Here is an 8,242-nt window from a genome sequence, read left to right on the forward strand (position 1 = left end):
TTGCAATTTCAAGTAGGTATTTGTGTTCTCTTTCCACCGCGCCATTTTGTTGTGGTGTATATGGACAAGTTCTTTGGTGCATGATGCCTTTTTCTTGCAAGAATAAATTTGTTTCTTTATTGACAAACTCAAGACCATTGTCAGTTCTAATGGCCTTAATGGTTGTGTTGAACTGATTTTCTACTAGAGATGTAAAAGCCTTTATGGACTGTATGTTGGTTTTGTAACTGATCAGTTGAGTCCAAGTTGACCTGCTACATTCATCAACTATTGTGATGAAATATTTGTAATTATCATGAGTTGGTATATTGTATGGTCCCCATAAATCTATGTGGAGGAGATAAAAAATCTTGGTGGAAAGGGTGGTAGCATTGGATGGAAAAGGTAACCTTGCATGTCTAGCCATGGGACAGATAGTGCACAGAAAAGGTTGTTTTGGGGAAAATTTAACTGGTATGGTATGGATACCTTTCATTTTGACAAAAAGAACATGTCCTAGCCTGGTGTGCCACAAGTAATCTACACTGTTTTCATGAGATGTGCAAAGAGAAAAACATTCTGAAGGTGCAGAAATATTTCTAGAAGTGACATTCGATTTTGTATTACAACAAGCCTTTTTATTACTTGAATGGGTAAATCTTACATTGGTTGGAAAATGTGATACTTGTTTATTGGCATTATGCTGAGGAGGACAATCAGATGAAACATAAGAACCAAAAGAACAAGTTGAAATAGCAGCATTGTGGCATTTTGAGCACAAGAAGTAAAGACCATTCCTTGCTCTACCAATCACCAGAGGCCTCTTCAGTGAAGGACCCTGTAGAAAACATGAAATATCATTGAAATTGACTGTGTTCTTGAGATGAGAAGTTCAGCAATGTACTGAGACAAGATTGAACTTGAAAGTAGGTATAAACAATACTTTGTAAAAAATCAGTGTTGAATTTAAATGTGCATCCCCAATTTCTGTCACTCTAACTCTATAACCATAAGGTAATGTGATTAGGAATGGGTAAAGTAAAGGTCTAACATTGGTGAGTAATGTTTTATTAAATGTCATATGGTGTGAAGCTCCAGAGTCTATAATCCAAGATTCAGCAGTAAGCTTGGAACAATCACATGAAAGATCACCAATTTCAGTAATGGAAGAGTGACAAGCCATGATACCTACGAAGTTCACAACTCCACTCATGATGTTGTCTGCAGATTCTTTTGAGCTCCCACCTGTTCCCTGTATCTGAGTATTTTCAAGCAATTTTACCAAATGATCATATTGAACTTGAGTCAAACCTTGAGTTCCCTGACTAGAATCATCACAAGTAGAGTGAACATTAGTTGCTGAACCAGAATGTCGACCCTTAGTAAACTTGAAATTTGGGGGAAAGCCATGTAGTTTGTAGCACTTAGCCTCTGTGTGCCCACTTTTCTTACAGTCATCGCAAAACAAGTTAGCTCTGTTGATATCTGGAAAAGGATGAGTATTGTTGTTCCTGTTAGAATTCTGAAAATGGTTTGTAGGTCCTTCATAAGCATTGTTTCCATATGCTTATTTTTGGAAAAATTCGTTTTGAAACCATTACTTCCAGAAATAGCACCAAGAGATGTGGAAGCGTTGAGAGAAGTCGAGGCCAAAGACATGCGAGCAGAAGACTTGACTTCTCGTTGTTTCTCTTCTTGAACTAGAATGGAAAAAGCTTGTGGCATAGTAGGCAATGGGTTCATCATTAAAATACTACCTCGTATCACAGTGTACACCTCATTTGGTCCCATTAAGAATTGAATCAGTCTGCGATCCTGCTCTGCCTTATGCATTTTGATTTTACCACCACAATCGCATAGGCATGTACACTGAGTATTGACGTCCAGAGTAGAGAGCTCCTCCCAAAGTCGACGAAGCTTGGTGTAATATCCTGTGATATCTAAATTTCCCTGTGCAAGGTCATTAATCTCTTGTTAGAGCTGAAACAGTTTTGCACCATTGGTTTGATCATAACGATCGGCTAATTCGTCCCATAATTCCTTCGCGTTGTTGACGTATTGCAAGCTGTCGGCTAAATCCTTTGATAATGAATTGAGAATCCACGACGTGACCAGGTCGTCGCAACGTTCCCATTGGGCAAATGTAGGTGAATTTGGATCTGGTTTCTGCACTTTTCCATTGATAAAAACGATCTTATTTATCACAGAAAGAGCTCGAAGGACACCACGCCTCCAGGATCTATATTCAGATCCATCAAAAGGAACTGGAGTTATTGAAGATCCGGCATTCTCCGATGGATGCATATACAAAGGATCACTATAATTGATGGTTGGTTGAGCGAGATTTGGATTAGTGGGATTTGGATTCGTTTCATCTGTTGGAGCCATGATGATTTTGAAGGAAACTTTGACAAGAAAAATTGCAATCAATATGGAAACTGAAAATGATTACAATCGAGAGCAGATTGCAACGAGGATTCAAAAAAAATGGAATATGAATCAAAACAGAGAAAGAACAAACGTAGCAAAATCTGTAGAAGAAAAAAAAATATTGCTCTGATACCATGTTAAGATTGTAATTCAGCAATTGAAAAACTCCATTAATGGAGCTTGTGCTTATGATTGAAGACGATAGAGTGACATGAAGAAGATGCACGTGATTATAATTTGGGAAAAGAAAAACTGCCTTCTATTCCTCCTCCTTTCTGTATTTATACATGTGTACAAAAAATGAGAAAATATCTACACCATGTGACAGCTAATCACCTAACTAAAAATTTGTAACAAACTTTCTACAACTGTAACTCTAACTAATTTACATACATCAATTACAAATAATTAGTTAGCACCTAATTAATCTCAATAGAATAAGTACTTAACGTACATTGGAGGATGTCTTCATAAATAATAATAGGCATTCCACATATCCAAAATAAAATTACACAAATGACGCCTATTAAAAATGAACTTATCCAATCAGGTTCAACAGAAATCTTTAAAATTTAGAGCATGCCATGCCATAGGAAAGACTGACAGTTGGTTGGTTTATGAAACTAAACGACCAAACTAAAGCTTTTGGGCCTGTGTTGACCAGATATCCCAAAATCAAAAATAGATAGTTGTTGAACATATAAGTAAGAGTTGCAATGGCAGCCGATGAACAAATTACGACAAAGAAGAACTCATATTATGCTTATATTTCTACTGCAGCAATCTGAATTGAAGGGTTCAGTACCTATAAATGCCCCAATCATTATGTTTGGACGATAGTTTTATCATGATATATGAATCCTTGAGTCTGATTTCTGTTGGTCCTACTTCGTCAAGCACAATATTTGTATTAGCTAGTACTCTACTCTTTGGATGTTTGCTTGGAAAATGTTCTCCCATGTCCCGATTTTGTTATTTCATTTATGATACCAAGCAAAGCAAAAGTATTCCTCCATCAGGTCATCTTCCGGAACCAAGCCTTCTGAAAGAAAGCTCATCAGGAAACTCTGTTGATGAGGCCTGTCCCTTCTCCAGCTTCTTGTGGTCTTTCCCAGCGTTATCTTTTGTTGGGTACTTTACCATCAGACCAACATTCTGTTTCTTCTCTGCTTCAGTATTTTCAATTTCATTACCTTCTTCCTCAACATCCTCCTTTTCTGGGTCCTTGTCACCTTAGATGATTTCTGTTATGCTGGTCTCTCTCCTACAGCCTCCTTCTCAGGTCTCGATTTCTGTGTGGCATGAACCCACTGATCAGTTGGTGTGACAGTAGACGTGTTTGAAATAACCATTGTTTATTCAATCGAAATCTCGTAAAAAAAAAAAGCTTTTAACATGGGTCAGCGTATAGCCCACTCCATTCTATAACAAAAGAATACATCCAGACAAGCTATTTGGACCAAAGGATATTAAAGATCATACCAGCACGTACATCCAAAATATATGTGCTAGCAATATAACTAATGATTAGAAACATTTTTCTCAAACAAACGTATATGCAAGTCCAGAAGAAGAAGAAGAAGAACAATACACAATTGAGATAAACTGTGCAGGAAAACCCCAGAAATTACCATTATAAAGTAGGGCCTGTAAAAGTAAAAAGAGTTAAAAAATAATAAACCATTTAGCTAGTTTAAAGCTAGCATCAGTCTGCATAATAATGTATTGGTATGAGCTCAATATGTTACATATTTGGATGAAAACGAGAAAAAGATTGAAACATCTATGGACTTGCGACCCATAGCTTAACTCAAAGAGATAAAACAAATAGCTATTATTTAAGTGAAGAAACCTTTACAGAAAGTGTGAAGCTCAATATGAAATATAACAGAATGCTAATGCCTCGTACTCTAACAAAAATAGATTCAATTAACTTAGAGCAACAATATAGTATAGCATTACCATTTTGTTTTTAATCTAAAATTTAATCTTGGATGATGGTTTCCTCTACTCTAGTGAAGAACATGTATTCAATTGAATCGTTGTGCAGCGGAAGTCTCAACAGGAAAGCTAGTAACCTTCACTGCACCTTTATTTCACTCCCTGCTGAGTTGACCATTAATTAGGAATCAGTTGATTTTTTACCATATCTCGATTAAAATATTAATTTATAGAACTCATGTCTATATAAACAATCAAGATGCTTAGAACATACATAACATATTCAATGTGGCTTTACTTCTACAAAAATCATAAATAAAATATAAAGGAAAGCTTCAAACTCTACCTAATTAGTTCATATGATCAACAAAATCCAGAAAACTTGAAAAAAGAAACAAATTTGTACTCTCTTGCAGAGATAAAAAGAAGGCTTCTCTATCTCCACGAAGTAGGGGTAAGGGTCTACGTACACTCTACCTTCTCAAACCCCAATTTTGGGATTACACAGCGTGTGTTGATGTTATTGTTCTTGTTGTTGAAATAAGCACAAAACAATGGGCTCACACTAATATAGCTAAGGCAAAAGATAACTCAAACTTTGTTTTTTAAGAATCTTAACCTCGAGTCACAGCCTCCGGGGGACAGAGTTATTTGATGCCTATGCTCGTGAGAGGTAGTACGTACCCATAAAATTAGTCTAGGTCCATGCAAGTTATCTCAAACACAACAATTATCAAAAAAAAAATCTTAAACTTGGATAACCTTTTGTAGAATTTCTTCATGATAAGCCTAAATCATTACCACAATCCACTAAAACTTCCATAAAGATCAAATTCTTCCGTTCATTCTGCAACTAAAAATCCCAAAAATGAAGAATAAGATTACCCACATTGACAAAAGTGGGGTAAAAAAATAACTTGAGCTTTGTTAATCAAAACATCAACAACTTCTTTAATACCAGAAACTCTTTTAATTGCCTTTAAATGCCTAGCACTATTTAAAAAAAGAAATTACGGAACAACCTTAGTGAAACTTCCAAATTCGCCATTGCATCCAACCCCCGTCCCGTCCCTGGACTATCCTACACCAGCTACCTCTAGATCCTCACCCATCCATCCCATTGTATTTTGCTAGATTACAACACCCCCTATCCCATCCCTTGACTATCCCATACAAAATGGAAAATCTCATCTCCAAGAAGTTGGGAGACAATAATTGACATAACTATGTCATCCTATATAGGGACAAAATGAATACAATCTCACCCTATGGTCTTCCAATCTATAGTAGACAAACAGTAAGTAAAGAGATATTGTGTAAATCCACCAACTATTCATTATTTTTGAAGTAATACAATGAGAAGATCACATGTTAAAGAAATAAAATTAAGTTTATTACTTTTATTCATGAACATGTACAACTCTTGAGGCTCGTCTATTTTGGTTTTCTCAGTTAGGTGCTTTCAAAAGCAAAGACATAGTACAATGAAGGCAGAGCTTTCAGATAAATGAATAATATATGTTAAAAATGGAGATTGTTTGCTATTTATATACCTAAACTTGCACTCGATGAAAAATAAATAACTTATCTTACAAAGAATTCTTCATGTTAAAAGAAAGTCTCCCTCGTCATATAAGCACATTATACTTTATGTTTATGTACATATACATATGGTAGTATTCAACAGTATAATCCAACTACATATCCAACTGTAAAATTAAATCAACTAAAGATAGAGAAATATTGGACTTTCCGCATAGGAGAAAGAGTTGTTAAATAGGGTAACTCTAATAGCGAAACCTTCCAGTTATTCAAAGTCTATATAAATTTTTTATTTTTTTCGTTTTGATATGTAAGATTATCAGAAGCAGATCAAATGTGCTAGTTACTCTTTCAGTCACATATAAAATTGTACCCATAAAGCTCTGCAACAAATCCTCAATTTACCATGAAACTCAAACTGATTCATTACCATGCCAAATTGTTAGGTCATGGACATGGACCTCCATCAATAAAAATTGCTAGAATGTCCAATTCTCTCTTCTCTTATTTCACTCTTATGCTTAAAAAGATTCATTCATCAAGCAATACATTAACAACAAAGTGTTCCACAATATTTACCACTTTCAAATAAGCAGACTATGTACTCCAAAAATGGTTGTTATTAACAGAAAAAAGATGTAATTTCCAGGTTATGCTACCAATCAACTACTCCGTCAGCTCTATTCAGGTTCAAAATTAAGTTTGATTCACCTTATACTGCTCAATGTTCCCTGCATCACATCTTTTCGATTTCTTGCCTTCCCTTTGTTCTCCAAGTACCTGTAAATTCCAACTTAGGAAAAATTAACAAATTGAGAGAACACCTGCATCAAGAACAAAAGCGTAACACATTTCAATAATCAAAAACACAAAATTGAAATACAAAGCTATAAATAGGGACACAGAGAAGAAGAGGAGTAAACAACAATAACAACAACATCCAATGAAGTTTAGACTCAGTGCATGCAACATTACCACGACCTAAACACCAAAATTGATAAATAAAAAAACGGAGCTCATCGAATGAAAAAATCGACAAAACGGATCTAAAATCAAAAGGCAAAACAAAAATGAGAAGAAAGAAGAAATGGAAGAAGCAGTGCATACCTTCCTAGGTATGCAGTTTAACTGAGAATTTCATATGAGAGCTTGCAAAACCCTTTCATTTTGCAGAGTATTTTTTCTTGGGACAGAAAAATGGATGAAAAGGAACACACATGGCTATATCACGTAGCCAGGACACGTGTTTCACATATGAATACACACATTAGTTAAAAAGCCATGATTCAAATTACCAAATTAATGCTATTCGTACAATTCACTTTACTTTTGGTACAACTCGTATATGTTGTGTTAGTCCAACTCTTGTTGACTTATGTATATATACTAGATATGAAAGGACTCGTTAACGGGCCTAATATTACAATCTTAAATATATTATTTCGCGATCAAATATTAAAATGCATCTCCGTATCATGAATTTGCTTTCATATAATGTTTTCTTGATCATTTATCATGATTAACTATCGAAAATTCATTTAATCATTAACATATCTTTCATACCAAAAATAATAATCTTAAATTCAAAATTCAAATTCAAGATAGAGCTAAGAGTTAAGTCTTGAGAGTTCTTTCGAGTCTTTTGAGGAGTCTTCTATAATTTCTAATAACTTGTTTCAAAACTTGAGTAAGTGAGTATGAGAATGATGAAAATGTATTCATGGATCTATACTATCATCGAGATCCTTCATATCATGAATCATAACTCTTGAATTCAGAATTCTAATTCAAGAAAGAGCTAACAGTAAAGTTCAAGAAAGTCTTTGAGATCAATTGTGAATCCTTTGAGATCAACTATTGATTTGAGCTAAGTTTTGAGGAAGTAAGTATGAGAATGAAAAGAATTGTATACATGAATTCCATATTGCTATTTACACACTCGAGTCGAGTCGTTCATGCCCATAAATTCCACATGAACTTCATGAGTTGAGTGTATTTGAAAGCGGCACTATCTTCAAGTTCTAAGTCTTGAATATTGAGTTCCTAAACATTTAGGGATTATATTCCTAATCATGGAGTTACAACATGTTACCATGAAATCCTTGAGTTCAACAGTTCATGCCCATAATTCCGCATGAACCCTATGAGCGAACAATCTTTAGATGAGAGGTATCATCGTGCCCTTGAATTGAGTCACTGACGTCCATATTTAGGCATAAACCCTATTTTGAGAAGTCTGTTGCAAACTTTTTTTAATTTTTTTAAAGATTTGCGCATATGATTTAAGGAGGAGTAGAAATGAGTTCATTTTCTTTATAATGATATATTAGAACCAAGTATTCCCAAGAGT

General features: G+C 34.8%; 1 long non-coding RNA gene across 1 annotated transcript; it reads right to left on the minus strand.

The window, feature by feature from the left end:
* Positions 1-4,067: 4,067 nt before the first annotated feature.
* LOC107016252 lies at positions 4,068-7,142 on the minus strand. Its single transcript, XR_003577720.1, has 3 exons — positions 7,000-7,142; positions 6,604-6,716; positions 4,068-4,512 (listed from the first exon to the last, which is right to left on the minus strand). It is a non-coding gene; the product is annotated as an uncharacterized LOC107016252 (long non-coding RNA).
* Positions 7,143-8,242: the final 1,100 nt, after the last annotated feature.

The sequence above is a fragment of the Solanum pennellii genome, chromosome 4 (assembly GCF_001406875.1).
Source record: "Solanum pennellii chromosome 4, SPENNV200".
NCBI classification, from domain to species: domain Eukaryota; kingdom Viridiplantae; phylum Streptophyta; class Magnoliopsida; order Solanales; family Solanaceae; genus Solanum; species Solanum pennellii.